The sequence below is a fragment of the Erpetoichthys calabaricus genome, chromosome 15, assembly GCF_900747795.2.
Source record: "Erpetoichthys calabaricus chromosome 15, fErpCal1.3, whole genome shotgun sequence".
In the NCBI taxonomy this organism is placed as follows: Eukaryota; Metazoa; Chordata; class Cladistia; order Polypteriformes; family Polypteridae; genus Erpetoichthys; species Erpetoichthys calabaricus.
Window position 1 is genome coordinate 9964906 of NC_041408.2, and position 18113 is coordinate 9983018.

At 39.0% G+C, this 18113-nt stretch overlaps 1 protein-coding gene across 3 annotated transcripts in view; it reads right to left on the bottom strand.

Annotated features, from left to right (window-relative positions):
• The window catches only part of nhsl1b (NHS-like 1b), a 258596-nt gene that overhangs the window by 141849 nt on the left and 98634 nt on the right, over nt 1–18113 (bottom strand). The window lies entirely within an intron of this gene.

Sequence of the window (18113 nt, forward strand, 5' to 3'; positions counted from 1 at the left end):
ATCAAGAATTAAACCCGCCACATTCTCATACCCGTGCAGGGCCAGTTAACTGGCCAATGTTAGCTGGCCCAGAGACGGAGTATAGGAGTATGGGTGAGTGAGCCAATGATGAACTGGCACAGTGCCACCGTATCAGATGACACGACAAGGATGTAGCCTTAGGCGGTACTTTTGTATGAAAATGCCACCCTGACCAGAGTTTTTATTTTTGTTGTAATAAATTAAAAAAAAAAACATGTGAAACACACAAATCCACAGTCCTAAGCCAAGTTAAAGAAAAACAGCTGTTGATATTGCTTGCTTTTTAAATAGTTACTTCTTTCAGTTGTAATGTATTTTATTACCTCTGGTAGGTAATCTAGAGCAGTGTTTCCCAAATGCCAGTCCACGGACCAGTTACAGTCTTCAGAATATTTTTGCCAGTCAATGAGAATCAGTGAATTCTAAGGTCATGTTTTAACCCAGTGTGAACACAATGCAGATAACATTTTTAAAAGAAATATTAGGTCATGTTGTGTTTGAATGGTCAGAACTCCAAAGGGGCCAAATCCCCCTTCCCCACCTGATGTCTCGTCGAATCATACAACATCTGGACGCTCGAAATGCCAAGGGAGGCTCCCCCCACCAACGCTCTCCAATCTGTTAGTAAATATGAACGATCAAAAATCAAAGGTAGATTTGCACCTCTGATCTAATTGTTAGTAAATCTTAACACTAAAATCTCCAAGAGGAACACCAAGAATCCCACACTCAACCCCCCACCCCAATCTAATTTTATTAAACCAACACTCGAAACTCTCAGAGAACTCTCCGACCTAACATTAGTAAATCTGGTCAGTAAAATCTCCACTCTATTAAGAAATCAGATTTGAAATGAGAGTACCGACACTTATGCAGTTCCACTTCAGCCACTGGTTGGAAAAATTATGAGTAATGAAGTTTATTATATTTTCAATAATCCTGGTTCACAAAGATTTTCTATGTCTTCTGCTAGTTCACAAGTCAAACAGGTTAAAAACTGCTGATCTAAGGCAAGCAGAACTTTTCCATCTTGGCAACACATTATTTTGTTTTCAGCATGAAAAAATACAACTTGACTTTGATCACATAACTTACGTAATTTTGCAAAAGAAGCAATCTTCAAAATAACATTGATGTAAAAGTAATCCTTTCATATGGTCAGAAGTTTAGACTATTTGGTGATCTTCTCAATTATCACTGTGCATTTCTATCTCTGGGGTGTTTTTGCATTCTGCATCCTGGTCTTTGTCTTGCATTCATATGAGCCATTGTAATACTAATAATTATAATAATGCATTTTATTGCATTTGCCTGATGCTCAGTCACTATATATTCTTGTTTGTCTATGTGCTTCAGCATCTTGTCTGCTTATTCTTTCTCATTCTTCATTACTTATTCACCTTCTGTAATGTGCTTGACAATCTGGAGATGTCGCTGCTCTTCTTCGGTCTTTGGTGGTGGCAGAACTGCACACAATACTCCAGATGTGGTCTTACTAGTGCATTATATAGTCTGAGCATAATGTCCCTTGATTTATATTCAACAGTTTTTACGATATAACCCAACATTATATTTGCCTTTTTAATCACGTCTGCGCATTGTTAAGACAATGAGAATGTTGTGTCAACATAAACTCCTATACAGAGATTGCTTCCTTTAGGTCAGTGTCTCCCACCTTGTATTTATAACTGACACTCCTTTTGCCCATGTTTAGCACTTTGCATTTGTCTATTCCTCTATAACCCCAAAAGGGATCTCCATTTTGCTCAATTTCCAAGAATTTCTTCTACAGATTCTGATTTTACTTATTAAACCCCCAAATTATGAATCTCAAGAAACCCTATCTTTATCTTCTGGCTGTTTTCCTCATTTCAAATTATGTATTTGTACTTGTTTAAAACTTAACGCTTTTATTTCATTAATTAATTGTGATTTTATTTTGCTTTTACTGCTTATGAAGCATCTTGCAATACAATTAGGTTGAACAGGTGCAGTATAATTAAACACAATCATTGTTACCATTATAAAATAACTATGGGTATAGCCCGAGAAGCTAATTCTCGATTATTTTGAGTCTCGCATAAAGTGTGTGGGTAAAACAGAACTGCGCTTTCTACATTAAAGCGTTTAACCCTGAAAAGGCTGAAAGCACCCATGAGTTAACCGACGGCAAGAAATTACACATTTATGTCATGAATCTATATCAAAAATACCAGTGAAATAAAACTATTTTCATAGAATTAAATAGCCAGGGCCCAGCAAAAATGTCACCTAGAAAAAAAAAAAAAAACCACAGGGCTTCAGGGAAGATTCAGTGCCACAGGTGGTGAAGCTTCAGTGGATGGATGTAAGCAGTGAACACAGAGAGCACAAAGATGAATAATTTTAGCCATCAGCTGCCCTTAAAACCACAAGGTCATAGGGCAGAAATCAGATTACTGCCTCACCATTTGAGTTACTTAACCCACTAATGCATTTATAAAGATGACCAGTTTTCTTTGCTTTAACCAATTTCTTTTTGAAAAAAATAGGTTTGTATATTTAGTGTCCACTGCTTCTGCAGGTTTGGCAGACATTGTTGCATCCTTTCTGGTCTCCATTTACTGTGTTTGGTGAAGAACAAATTTCATTAGCTGGCAAAAGATAACAATCCAAAACACTTTAGTAAACGAGGACTGATTAGTAAGGAGTATAGGGTGAAATATTTTATGTCTTCTTTTTCCTGTTCATGTTTATATAATGTATTGAACTGTTACGTTATAATATGCTAAACTTTTTTAGTGCTTCACGAGGTTCAGGGTGATTCTTTGTGGAGGGATTTATGAAAAAACATTAAATTTGCCACTGTGTTAAAGCCATGGACTCTTGTTAATTTATCAAAAAATGATGTTTGTTAAAATAAATAAATATTAACCTATCACAGAAACCCTTTTCTTTGCTTTCAGGGGATCGGTGGTTACACAAATGTGGCAAACAAACCAATGGTAAACTCAAGGTAGGTGGTGTGAGCTAATTAAGGTGGCCCAGTTCAAGTATCAATGTGACCGCCAACTGTGACACACTATTAGCTGCGCATGCACGAGTCACAGGTGCTCAATGTGACAAAAACATTCCGCAACAACCAGTAGCAATGTATGGAACAGAAAAGAAGCCAACAATGAAGAACCTCAATGCCACAGGCACCTTCAGTGTCAGTGGTGGTGGATATAGATAGACAATCTGGTCATTTGTGATCTGTGAAACTGGTGCGGTATTTCTTGAACTCATCAATTGATTCAAAGACACTGTTTTCCTAAAGTGCTGAAAGTCCAAAACAAATGCTACACCTTCAGCCCATTCTTTGGAACATATAGCAGTTGGAACAGCAGCGTTAACAACAGTATTACACAGTAACAATTAACCAGACCAGTATGAATCCTGCTGTAGTAACTAAATCCGATGTCACATTGCATGAACGTTACTCGTAGCGTATGTCAGAATTGCTGACTTTAATTGCCACTCTCATCACCATATGTCAATTTACACAATTGTAATTTGACATGCCCAGCGATTTCCATGACTGAGTGATGACTTTTCAGTCAACTATGTTCACCCCTTCATGCAGGTGGTACTGTTTAAGCTTAACAGGTACAGCAAGTTTGGGCACAATTTTAGCACTTTTTTTTGTCTTTTTTCTATTCTGTCATGGTATGTAAAACACAAGACATCAGACAGACTAGCTTCTCTTCTTTTTCTGAGGTCCAAAACACTCACACTCCTTATTCCTTCTTGTTGTATTATATGCTTTGTTCTTCCAGATGAGCATTTATTGGTTGTCAGCTCTCATGCACACATAGCCACACCTACAACTAAAGACAAAATCAAGACTTTTTAATATTGTAGGTGTGAGTCGCAGACTAGTTCAAATGAGCCACTGGGCATGTTACATTATGCGTCTGGCTACATGGGAGTGTGCCGCCAACTACCTCCAACTCACTAAGATTATGTACATAAAGACTACAACTGAAAAATCAATGGAAAAGTGGTCTAATGTGACAAGGCGTTTAGACCATGCATGTATCACTACCATCACAGTCTAACAAAATTCAGACACTGATGTAAATACTTTGTGACCTATCTTTCCATATGTATTCACAAGCAGACACGGACTACGGTACATTAAAAGGTTTCTTCTTACTAAGCAATACCGCACATTTGCAGTTAAAATAATCCACTTCAATAAAAGGACAAGTGTCTTTGTGGTTGTCAAATTGCTATGTCCCTGTCATTGTAAGATATGGAGCACCACAAACATTTGTAAAAATAATAATATGCATTGCATTTGTCATTGCAACGGATGACACATCACAGACATTTGTAGTAAAGCATTTTATTAGTACAAATGCCAGTGATACTCAGTTGGAATAATAAGTGCAATGCAAAATACATTCCAATAGGTGGTGTCCTTCAAACATCAACTCCAAGGTCTACACTGATTAATTACATTTAACCCATCTTTGACGGGTACTATAACTAGTTAACAATACAAATAATTAGACAGCCACTACAGTCTGCTCTGCTGCCATGTCTCAGTCATTTTACAAAACAAAATTCACATTCAACTTTCTTTTTGATAGCCATTAGTTTCCTATAACCCTGACCTAGATAGGAGAGTTTGGGTATGGATGAGGGGATCATTCTTATCTGGGTCTGGTAAAGTGACCTTCATTTATATATAGAGGATCTCAAGGCAGCAATAAAGGTTTTTACTTCTGCTGTCACTGCAAAGCAATACAACCCCACCACAGAAAATGAGTTCAGGAGGCCCGCCTAAGTCTCCACTGAGGATACGGGTCTCCAGTCAAAGCCAATCTTGTGCTAAAGCCCATTTCTTTTTGCATGAGTGCCATGTTGTTTCCAGAGGTTTGGTTATGAAAACCACTATGAAGTTAATGCTTCCGAGCTTTGAAGCCAGTTCAGCACCCGGCCATTGGTTTCTGGCAGCTGAGACTGTATAATTTCCTCCAAACTTCCAGTTATTATGTTCCACCAAGTCATAGGCTAATTGGAACATTATGCTTTTCTAAAACAAACGTGACTAGTTTAACAAAAAAAAAATAAAGCAGAAAAAATATCACTGGCATAATATTTAGGTGCATTCAGGGACTTAATTCAAAATGCTCAGAAAGCTGGAGCATTTATCATTTTTATTTATTCACCAAAGAGGCTGAAGGCACATTTTTCTTTCTGAAATATTTTGTAACATTGAATCATATTCAGAAATAACTGTGGTAACAGAATGTATTTAAAAGGTATTACTAGAGATAGACAATTTTGTTTACTTTCATGGATATTGAGAGTATTTACCTACCTGGTACAACCTCAAGCAGCAGGAGAAGTGAGGTGGTGTTGCCTTTTTTCTTACAAGACACTGTCACGACAGGTATTGCTCTACTCTGCTGACATGTCAATAACTTATATTGGGATCAGTTTTGAGGTCAAGAAAGGCTACTGGAAGTGTAAGACAATAAAATATATGAAATATACACATAAAAATAACCTCTCAAGGTAAATTTAAACAGTAAATGAATCAGTAATTGAGGTCACAGATTTAGAAAGTGTAATGATTTTTAAAATGGTAATTCCCCACCCCCAAATTTTAAAAATTTATAAAGAACACATAGAATAGCTAATTTAATGTTCAGTGGTATAATGGTACCTAAAATGTGTCGAAAAACACAAATATTACAAAGGTACTATACCAGCATTATGTTAATTTTGGTACCGGAATTAAAACGTTGCATACAAGCACCTTGCACTCCTTTGTATATCAACACGACCTGAGCTCTACGGGGTCACTCCATTTTAATATAATATACGTGCATCATCAGACTTGAAACACCAAGGGGGACACACCACCTCACCCCATTCCTTGAAACAAGATTTTTATATTAGCATGTTGGAAGCTCTGAGGGGGACACCCTGAATCTCCAACACCCCATTCCTCATTATGATATGTGAGCGCATGGAGGATGTTGGGCCTGGTTTTGGTACCAGCACTAAGGTACAAAAGCTGGTATTGTTACCGTAGAAAAATCTTAGTACCAATCCTACACTAATCCCGACATACAGTGCACTGAATTTTCAAGACACATTTTCTTCAAGGGGGAGGCACGGTGGCGCAGTGGGTAGCACTGCTGCCTCGCAGTTGGGAGACCTGGGGACCCGGGTTCGCTTCCCGGGCCCTCCCTGCGTGGAGTCTGCATGTTCTCCCCGTGTCTGCGTGGGTTTCCTCCAGGTACTCCGGTTTCTTCCCACAGTCCAAAGACATGCAGGTTAGGTGGATTGGCAATTCTAAATTGGCCCTAGTGTATGCTTGGTGTGTGGGTGTGTTTGTGCGTGTCCTGCGGTGGGTTGGCACCCTGCCCAGGATTGGTTCCTGCCTTGTACCCTGTGTTGGCTGGGATTGGCTCCAGCAGACCCCCGTGACCCTGTGTTCGGATTCAGCGGGTTGGAAAATGGATGGATGGATTTTCTTCAAGAATAAGAGGATGAAATTTCAATAAAATTGTGCCATTGCGAACCAAATTGTTTCATGAAAGTAGATGGACAGACATACTGACATTAGTGGGTAAGTGTTGCAATTTAAGACAGCCTAAGTAAACAGCCTGCATGCCTACTTTAGAATTACATTAATGAGTTCTTACCAAGTTCTGAAAACATTCTGAATGGACTGGCAATCTCATCTCATTTCCTGTCCTGCACCCAAATTAGAAGAAGCGGGTTTAGAACTGTTAGGTTCCATTACTCTTTACTAATATCATATTGCATAATGAACAAACATTTTCAATAATATTTCTGCCTTGTGCTAGTCATTAACTGCATCAGCTTAGGCGTCCTGCAACCCCAAGCAGGAGAGATCAGTTACTGAAAATGAGCAATTGCAAAGTTCTCACAGTCATGGCTAATTTTTCCTTGTGATATTTAAAGGGCTGCGGTGGGCTGGTGCCCTGCCCAGGGTTTGTTTCCTGCCTTGCACCCTGTGTTGGCTGGGGTTGGCTCCAGCTGATCCCTGTGACCCTGTAGTTAGGATGTAGCGGGTTGGATAATGGATGGATGGATTTTTAAAGGGCAAGTCATTTACACAGGTGTTAAACCCCAGCCTAGTTGGTGTTTATACGGTTCTCTCTCTGTGTACTCCAGTTCTCCTCTGCCATTCATAAAATGTGTGAGTTTTGTTAACTGCCAACCTAAACTGAGTGTGTCAGTGTGTGGGTCTGAGTGCGGCTGTAATGATCCGTTTCCCCGAGACTTTAAAATTGATTTAAGTAGGTGAAGTCAATGTAGGAGTGGATGGTCACTCATAAAAATGAAAGGAAGAAAAAGGAACAACATGTAAAGTGGTCTAAAAAATTAACATAACTTAAAAAGGATTCTTAAAAGCTTGATAGCACAGTGCAATCTGACAACAAAAAGAAGTGATTGAACAGAACCCACTGAAAGGCCTCCTCTTGGATGCTTTCACTTTTGGTTATATTAATAACTCCATTATCTACAGCCAGACACAGAGGGCCATCTGGACTCTGTCAGCTGCAAGTCAGGAAAATTACATTTAAAAAAAGAGCCTCAAGCTCCCACCCAAATCCAACCTAGGATGGTCCAGCGGTTTGTTTTGGCCCGGTTTAAATATTTAAATGACTCTTCCATAACATAGTCAATGGGCCGATGTGATGCAAGCGAAATCAGTCAAAGTCCTGTAAATCCACCTTGAGCTTGAGTCACTTCCCTTTTACTTAATCAAATATTAACTAACCTTATGATAGCAAACATGCAAATTAGTAAACGACACATGGCCCTACTATTGTGTAAAAATATAAAAGGGGAAATTTTTATGATTAATCATTAATTAGGTAAATACAGTGGCTTCAGAGGGTCTTCAGACCACTTTACTTTTTGCACATTTTGTTATGTTACAGCCTTGTGCTAAAATCATTTTACTTCATTGTCATTCTGGTGCATTGAGTGTTGCTTAATGTGGAGGAAAACAAAGTGTAAACAGGACTTTGGAATGTCTGCAGATTTGTGAATTTCCCCTTGGGATTAATAAAGTATCTATCTATCCATTAAAAAATAAATAAAAAACTGAAATCTCACATTGACATAAGTATTCAAACCCTTTGCTATGACATTTGGTGCATCTCATTTTATTGATAACCGATACTGAATAAAGCCAACTGGACAGAAGTGAAGTCAGCCAAGTTGGGAGAGTCTCTGTAGTGCTTGGGGCACTGGGCGGTGTGTTGGTGGATTAGCTACTCTGCCCACTAGACAGGGTGAAAAGCCATTTGGGAAGTTTGAGTAGGCAGCCAAGGGCTAACCCAACTGCCTGCATGTTTGCATTAAAAATTGTTCTCTCGCTTAACCGTCCCATTTATTCTTAGTTAGGTCTCATAACCACAGGAGCAAACACCCTCAAACAATACAAATACAAATAAGTAAATGCAACCAAACAAGCTGAGCCAGTCCATGTGGCAGCACTGTTCCCATGAGGTTTCCTTCTACAACCATAATGACAAGGCGATGAATCAGTAAAATCCTTTAATGTGACTGGGATGTGTAATTCCTGCTCACTTTTCAACAGACATGAAAACACTGGTTGAACTCTTTGACAGAAGCAAGCATCTTATTGTACTAGTTAAGAACCCTAACCCTGCTTCTAAAGGGAACACAAATAACTCTCTAGGTGATCACTCAACCTCCTCTGTCAGCGTAAGAAGCATCCTGAAGATCACCTACAGCCTATGTGCCATGTAATCTTGCATCATCTTAATAATCAGTTTGCAAAGCAAAGCGCAGACAGAATAAAAACTAAGTAATTCAAAGGTTGGATTTCTGGAAGAGTAGATGTGATACGGAAATGGGGAAGTGGATGCCAAGTAATTGGACTGAAGGCCAGTTGAAAAGTAATCACAGGAAGACTCAGGAAGTGCACATGCGAAAATATGAGGAGAAGTCAATAATTATCAGCACTTTTGTGAAAATTGTATATGGATTGGCTATACAGCTTTTCCTGTGCGGTCAGAGTGGTAAAGTTTCTACCTTGATTAGTCAGTTTCTTTTATTGTTTTCAAATAGAAACATGGCCGCTCCACTTTTTGTTTGCACCTAATAAGAGCATCGAGCAGTGATCTGCTTTTTATGGGCTAAATACATTTGCAAGGAGAGGCCCTTTTTTGCCAGGGGCACTAAATTTCAGTGTGAACACCCAACTCAACTTTCACTTCATCCCAAAACAAAACAAGAACCAAAACTTCACAACACCATATCTCCACAGAAGATCCAAAGCCTCTCTCTTACTGCTTTTAAACAGTCCACAGCACACACTGAATGATGATCACAACATCACTGACCCTCTTTCAAATGCATTCATTACATTTTAAATCCTAATCGGTCAACATATGCATGTACAAACCTGCACCCTCTCACAAATGTGTACATATGGGACTCCTTTAAGGCTCTGATAAGGTAAGCATTACCACCCTGAGACGAGAGGGAGCGCCATCACTCACAACCCACTCTGAGGGACTGCAGACAGATGATGCCTAACCACACCACTGCAGACATCCCAAGCCATGTCCTTCCTTCCTTCCTACCTACCTACCTACCTACCTACCTACATCCTGCCCCAGCTGTCCTTATTTAACCCTCAGGACAAAAGGAGAGAGAGAGAGAGAGAGAGAGAGACACACAGACAGACAGACGATGGGCGTCTCTCTAGCCAATTCTATTTTTTCTTACTGGATGAAGCTGAATCTTTATATTGCATTCTTGTGCCATTAAAATGAAGTGACCAAGGTGGTACTCCAAATCTCGAACCAGTCTGTTCACAGTGCTTTGCATATACTGTAATGATAAAAAACAAAAACACCTGCTCTGAGTACCGGGTCCTTCTGTCTGCATGCATGAAACAACTTGGCTCCCAGACAGATTTTGTTGGCATTTGGCACACTTTTTCTTCATGAAACTTTGTTTGTTGGGAAAGTTAAATTTCTGTTTAGATATCTAGAACAGAGCACACTGTACAAATTTCTTAGGCAAATTTGCAAAGTCATCTTTTTTAAAACAGAGAAAGTTTCCTGTGACTTCAGTTATGCATTAGTTTACTGTTTCCACTTTACCTTCAGAGAAGTCACTTCATCTTGAATGTTTTCTCTTTTACTCTCCAAAAGACAGTCCTGACAGCAAAACAGAAGTCCTGATACAAGTTAAATGTCGACAGATGCACGTTGGTACATTATTGCACATTTTCTGCTGCTCGAGGAAAATTAACTGTAAAGCATGACAGAGACCACTTTTTGTGCTCTCTTATACTTTATCAGTTCAGAGTTACCATTCAACTTATCCTACACATCTTTGGGGTGCAGGCGTGTCTAGTGCCAAGAAGAAATCCACACAGAGACAGTGAGAAGCACAACATTTTCACAGCACGTGAATTAACGGCAGTCTGAACGTAGTCAACCTGAAGCTGTATACCAAGCACTGTGCCACCATGTCTCTCTACATTCCTACATTATTATCTATATTGGCTGACTGCCAGTTGCAAACTGACACTGTATGAGTATGGGTGCATGCATGAGTGGGTCCAAGGACAGCCTGGTGATATTGTTCACCAAAGATGGGTGCTCCTATATAACCAGCATTTATAAAAAAAATTTGTAGGTTTTATTTAAATAAAAGAGAAAATCCTTGCCAATAACTGATCTTATTTAATTTGATGGCTTTCTAGTATTTTTATTCTGCCATGTCAGGTCATTCTTATATTGTAGATTTTATGCTTTCAAAAGATGTCATCCAAATGATTTGACACCTGAAGCAGATGAGTAATTCTAAGTTCTTCACTTTTTCCTCTTTAGTGTCTTTCCGAATACAGTATTTTATTAAACTTGAGAGATCTTGTAAGTTTTCACAATGCATGATGAACAAGAAGCCCAGGTTAATATCAGGTAGGTGGATATATGTTTTCTGTACCATAAAATTGAATTTTATCATGGCACAGGAGAGGTGCAATGTGTTGTCAAGGTAGAATTTTCACTCTGAATATATGACAAAACAGCAGCTAATAGTCGCATTTATAAAAGTTGCAGTTGTTGTACTATAGTGTGTCCACAGGAGGGCACTAGATAATCCTTAGGATGAAACAGTGAAACATGCTTTCTGTAACTTCAACTCTAATGGCACCTCTGAGACTAAATCTGGTAGCCCCAAAGAGTTAAATTAATTCAGAGGGTTCAACAGCAGCTCTAGATGATGGGTGACACGTTAAGATAATTTTACTGACACCCCATAAACTGAGCTATAGAAAAACAGAGCAGAGAAAAGATTAAATGGATGAGACGATGGCAGCACAAGGCTAGCAGTGCAAAGAGGACTTTGTTTAAAATTTTGTTTGTCTTAAAACTGTAATATTCAGCAGAGACAGCCATGAGCCCAAATGGTACTTGATCATCAGGTAAGAGTCTGAAGAAGAATGATGCTGGGATTGCAAGCTAGGAGTACTGGCAAGGTATTGTATAAATTGCACTAAAGAAAAGCAAGAAGGTCTTAACACTATTGATACAGAAATTTAAAGTTTTAATGGAAAAGATAAAAACTGAATGGCACAACATGTTTTTCTTGTGTCTGTCTAAATTATCTTGGAGTACTCCCAGTTTTGCCCCGTCTCCCAAAGACATACAAATTTCAATATTAGCCTGGCATAAGTGAGCCCTATGATAGAGTGACACAACACTCTAGTGTCCAGTGTCCCATACAGCCAAGATAATCTCAGGCTCCCAAGAATCCTGAAATGGGGCTAATGGATTTGAGGCTGTTATGCTATTTTATGTCACTATGACGTCCAATGTACTCAATCAACTCAATGGATTTTATATGGTGGGCCACAGTGGTAACCTCAAAGACACAGAGTTCCAGAAAACAAGACTCAAGTTACAGCTCAGCTGCTCCCTGTGTGAAGTCTGCATGCACTTCCTTTGCCTATGTATGACTTTCTGTACACAATCTTGAGTCTGCTACCACATCTCAAAAACACCCAGGTGAGGTTAACTGAACACTCCAGATTGAAGTGTTATGATTGAGTGCGAGTGTATCCTAGGATGAACTGCCACTTCATCCAGAGTTGACTCCTGTTTTTCTCCCAATGCTGCTAGGTCAGGTATCAATAGCCCCATGCTGCTGTTTAAATGGATTTAAGGAAGCTAGACTGATCACTGTCTAATTGAAGGGCAAATCTTCTCCCCATCCAAGGCTTCATTTCAGAATCTGCCTGTACTTGGAACAATATACACCATATCATATCCATTCTTAAATTCCCTAAGCCTACCTGTCTGCTGTGTTGCCTTCTTCTCCTTAGGATGGCACAGCATGGCAGCAGGTGATGAAGCATTTGGGTATGCTGGAAGAAATTCTTCATTGGTTCCCCTGTCCTTTCTTGATGAATATAGGCTTGTCCAACTTTTTGAGGGTGTAGGCTACAAGGCCAGAGTTTTGAGGCCAGGCTTACTTTGTGTTTCTAAGCCTTCCTAGATTATGTTGGCCACATATTTCGTATTAAAGCTCTTTTAAGAGCCCTACAATTTCATAATAACAGAAAAATCATCAATGTCTTAGCCATTAGCCTAAGGCAGGGGTCGGCAACCCGCGGCTCTGGAGCCGCATGCGGCTCTTCAGCCTCCTTGTAATGGCTCCTTTTGGCCTTGACAAAAAAAAAAAAAAAAAAAAACATGAAAATGAATAACGGCAATTTCTTAATTTAATTTGTATATAATATATGTAATATATATAATGTTTATTTACTACTACTACTGTTATACACTTTAACATCTAATTTTTATTTATAATTTGTCAACTAAAATATGCGTCACATCTACGTCTATAGCCCTCGCCTTTACCTGCAGGTGGCTTCTGGAGTGTGCGACCCCTGCACTAACCATGAATAAATCCCAAAAATGAAAAATCCCAGAAGAGAACAGAGAGTTTAATTCTACGTGGACAGAAGCATTTGCCTTCACCGCCAACGACGCTGGCTTACCGGTGTGCTTAATATGTGGCGATAAATTATCGAACAACAAAAAATGTAACGTTGAAAGACATTTTCAAAACAAGCTCTCAGCATTCACTGAAAAATACCCAAGTGAAGATGAGCGAAAGAGAGCAATTTCGGAACTGCAACGGAAAGCTGAACAGAGCAAACATACTTTCAAAAAGTGGATCACTTCTCCACAATCAATTACAGCTGCTAGTTTTGTGGCAGCTCAAGAGATCGTAAGGAGGGGTAAGCCGTTCACAGACGGAGAATACATGAAAGAATCGTTCATAAAAATATCAGAGCATCTATTCCTTGACTTTAAATGTTTTGGTGTTTGAGCGCATGATGACAGTGTTTGCCAGAGATGTACAGAAAGGTACACTCTCTCACTTCCCCTCCCTGAGAGAGTTCAAAGCAGTGAACATTCACATAAATTGTGATTATTTCCACCATACAATTATTGCAATGCAAGCTGCATTTAGAGAAAGATTCAGTGAGTTCAGAAAGAAAAAAAACACTCTCTCCTTCCCTGGACATCGACCCATCCCTGCTGAACATATCCGCATTCACAGGAGTAAGTAAGCCCGATCTAGAAATTGAACTGGCCGCATAGCGGATAAAGATTTATGGGTGTCCAAGTTCAAATGCCTGACAGCGGATCTTGAAGAAGTCGCCCGTCAGAAGGCTACTCTCGCTAAAGAGCACAAATGGACTGATATTGAAAACCTCCCCAAACCCGACAAACTTGTTTTCAATACATGGAGTGCCATTCCCGAAACATATATGAACATGAAAAAATATGCATTTGGAGTCCTGTCCATCTTTGGCTCAACATACTTATGTGAGCAAGTTTTCTCAAGAATGAACTTCATAAAGTCCAAATATCTCTCCCACCTCACACATGAGCCTGCAGTCCTGTGTGAGGGTCAAAGTCACATCGTATAGCCCCGACATAGAACAACAACAACATTTATTTATATAGCACATTTTCATACAAAAAGTAGCTCAAAGTGCTAGAGATGATCTGCAGCGAACTTCAGAAACAGAAGTCACATTAAACAGGTGAGAACAATAGCATTTAATAGGCTAATATTTAAAAAAAAAAAAAAACACACATTTATTTCAGACCCGGAGCTGATGTAGGTTTTTTTGTATGTTCAGGTGCTTCAGTTGATTGCTGGCTGAGAGGGAAACCTGAAGAGGATGAGAGCACACTGAAATGGAATTTTATGTTTACTTTTTTAAAGCTGCTAAGCTACAGCTAAATGTTTTATTTATATTAAAGTGGGCTAGTTTTTATTTTAATTTTATACAGGTATAGGAAGGACTCAAATAGGCCTGCAGAGTTCAGTTAAATTTATTTCAAAGTAGGCCTACACATGCACACTGCACTTCTGTTTGTTGTATTCCGTGGTTGTAACATGTAAAATCTAAAAAAAGATTAAAACTTTTAAAAGTTTATAAGCTGTGTTATGTTTTGCAGCTCCAGACTATTTTTCTTTGGAGGAAGAGGGAGCAAAATGGCTCTTTTGATAGTGAAGGTTGCAGACCCCTGGCCTAAGGCTCCAACAGCTGCCCTGTAAGGCCAATGGCATATTACATGACTTCTAGTCAGAGGGGATGTCAAACTTAATGACTGCAGTTGCTGATCTTATCACATTGAAGATGTCAAATTACATGACTAGTAATCACAGGGAATATGCCAGCTTGTGTATAAATTACCTGAGCTCTTAAAAAACAACTAGAATATTATTGAAGACAACGCAGAATGCAAAGTGTTTGAGTAATACCGACTTTTGTCTGTCATTGTTTCCTGAACACCTTAGACGGGGTTGACCTTTGCTGTAGTTAAATTATCTCTAAACAGATTAGGGCTATGTCCATACTATTAGTTTTTATTCAAAAATTCTGTTTTTGAATGAAAATGTATGTCCATCCACATTATCATTTTCACATTGATAATGAAAATATCTCTGTTAGACAGACAGTTATCTTTTCAAAAGATCTTGACTATACATTGTTCTCCTCTCTTGCTAAATGAATCTTAGCCTGGAGAGATCTATTAATTTTTTTACTTTTACGATGTCTCACTTAAAGGTTTTCCAGTGCTGTATCTGTCCTGGTGTGTATATAAACACAGGGAACTCCAGTTTCTGTATTACATTTTGCCAGAAGAAGGGGGCCTGAGTTGCCTCGAAAGCTTGCATATAGTAACCTTTTTAGTTAGCCAATAAAAGGTGCCATTTTGCTTGACTTCTCACTCCACCAACATTAAAAGGTCCAAAAACACTGACGTAGACGTTCACCTATACTGGGCATGCACTTATTTGCAGACAAATCCTGGAAGGGATGGTAATGGCCCCGGCCACTGGATTTATTTCTGAACTGTAGTGACCTATAAAGTTTGTCTTTTGCACATGCATGTAGCATTCAAACTATTCAAAAAGGATTTTGATACATAAAAATAAGAAACATAAAAAGCTCCACAGAAAGCAACTCTTCTATGTTTACTATGTTGGAATATAGTTTTCATCCATATAGAGTGATTAAATCAAGGAATGAGATATTGTAATGAGCAGGGCCAATCAGGGAAGGGCTACATTATAAGCACAAACCAATCAGAGTGTGTTTATAGTAAGAATTTTCAAAAGTCTTTGTTTTCACCCAACCACACTGTAATGCCACGGTGCCGTTTTCAGAAGCACACAGCTCTACAGAGTATTTTCAGAAAGTCTCCCTCTTCAGGAGTTAAAAACGCTGTGGTAACATGGATGGAAAGGCAACAACAGAGACTAATGTCTGTGTTTTTAAATGAAAACATAGCCTAAAAGACAACACTTAAATATAATCCCACAATAATACAGTTGGCTAGTCTGTTAGAAGAAAAATGCATTTGGCATGTATTTCATAAACAAACATGTGAGGTCTGTATTTTTAATGAAGCAATCAAATAAAAGTTAAAAATTCTTCAACTTTCAAAGCAGTTAACGAAGTCCCCGAATGCACTTCAATGTTATGCCATGCCTAATTTTTCTAATTTGTTTTCATCTACAGATGCGCTCCCCTCAAACAGACTACTTTTAGCCAATATTTAAATTGGCCAAACTATTGATAAAACATTAAAACTCCCGCTTCACTTGAAAGAGCTTCCCAGGCTTGATGGCAGCCTTAGCAGACAGGAAGGGAATAAAAGGCATACTTCAGCGCATCTATCACCATAGTCATCAGCTATTAATAAACGACTTCACAGTTTGGCGAAGAGCTTTTGCTGGCAGAGGGCTGCTGGAGCCGAAGGCCACGATAAACTACAGATGTTCGCTCTGTAATAAAGGCTTTAATAAGGGGCACTGCCAGCCTCTCACGAACACACAGCACAAGGAACCCCCTCCCCAGTTTGGTTTCACATTGAACAGAACTGAATAATGCCAAACACTAAAAATTGCATGCCTGGGCAAGCTGGTACATACAGTGAAGTTATTATGATGTGATTTCATTCAACAGGATGCACATTTTTATTAATATCTATTTAAAAAATAAAAAAAGGACTGAATGCTAAAGGACAAATAAAATGTCCTGACAACTGGTACCACCCACATGGCATCCCTTGGCCCAACAATGTTTATGGTGCTGATTTAGTAAGATTACAACTTTGCTGTCACCGTAGCCATCTCTAAAGTGGATAGGTCAGGAGCAGATCCGTCTTTATAAGCAGCTTTTAGCAACATACAGACTCAAATGCATCTGCTATGAGTTTTTCAATTCAGTTTTACCAAAGCAACTTTTCTCTAGCATCACTGCAGGATTCAGGGCAATTGATCTAACTGGGCAATTTGGGTTTTGAGTGTTTGTTGAGGGAAAAAATACAATTTAAATGATTTTAGTATAACACTGCAACATAACAAAATGTGTAAAAAGTGAAAGGGTCTGATTACATTGTGAAGGCCCTGCATCACAACATGGATACGCAAGTGTCTTATGATGGGCTTGGCATCCATTTCAGAGCTGGATCCTGCCATGCACTTTGTGTTACTGGTATAAACTTCAATTCACTATCTAACAAAAGTCTGCATTAATTGGGTCTACTAAGTGGTCCAATTCACAATGGGCCAGAGAAAGCTACAGAAATCATTTAATCAATGGTAGCACAGCAGAGGGAGGCTGAGAAATCATTTATTCATTATGAAAGAGACAGAGGTATCTCTGATAAAATAAAGGGCACAACTGCCTCTGTCAACTTGTAAGCTATGAGAATTGGAAAGTCGTAATGAAAAAGATAAAGTTAAAGGAGCCAAACTTCTGCAACGAGTTTGGAGAAATGGAACGTGCCTCTAGGAAACTCTAATAAGCTGTGGTAACAAGACATCTCATCTCTGGACAGCCATATTTCACTCTTTATGACTTTCAAATGCAATCGAAAACCCAGCTAAACAGTGACAGCAAATAAAACATTGAAGCATCTTAGGCCCACTAAAAATTTATTTTTTGAAAGGATGATAACGTGAGAATGTCTTCACTAGGTACATTATTTTAATTGTAGGAACAATCTTTTACTATGAGAATTTCAAAGCATGTTTAAACTCTTCTGGAAGTATTCTCACCTTTCCTCAGATTTGTGAGCAATGATGACGAGCTCAGTCTATCACACTTGTAGTTTTTAGGAGTTTTGCCTTTGAAAGCTGATTCATCAGATGGTATTTTAAGATTCAGCAGCTCTTTATCTGAAGCCTTGGAGGAGTCACCATACCCTCCTTGCCTAGTTCAGTATTTGGCGCTTAGCCCAGGAGGTAAGAAGCATGAAAATCAGCAGAATCCCAATTACTGTACGGTAAAGAAACAATGTCTTACATGGAGTCATGTGCAGCTTTGTCTGGAGACGATGAGATAGAGAAGTGCTCGCTTGTTGCGGGGACAGAGATTAGAGACCCGCCTCAAATTTACAATAAGATAAGGTCGCTTCCCCTTTTGAGTCCGGCTTACATGCTCAAACTGATCAACAAAGATTTTGTCACAGAACAATTTATGAATTTTA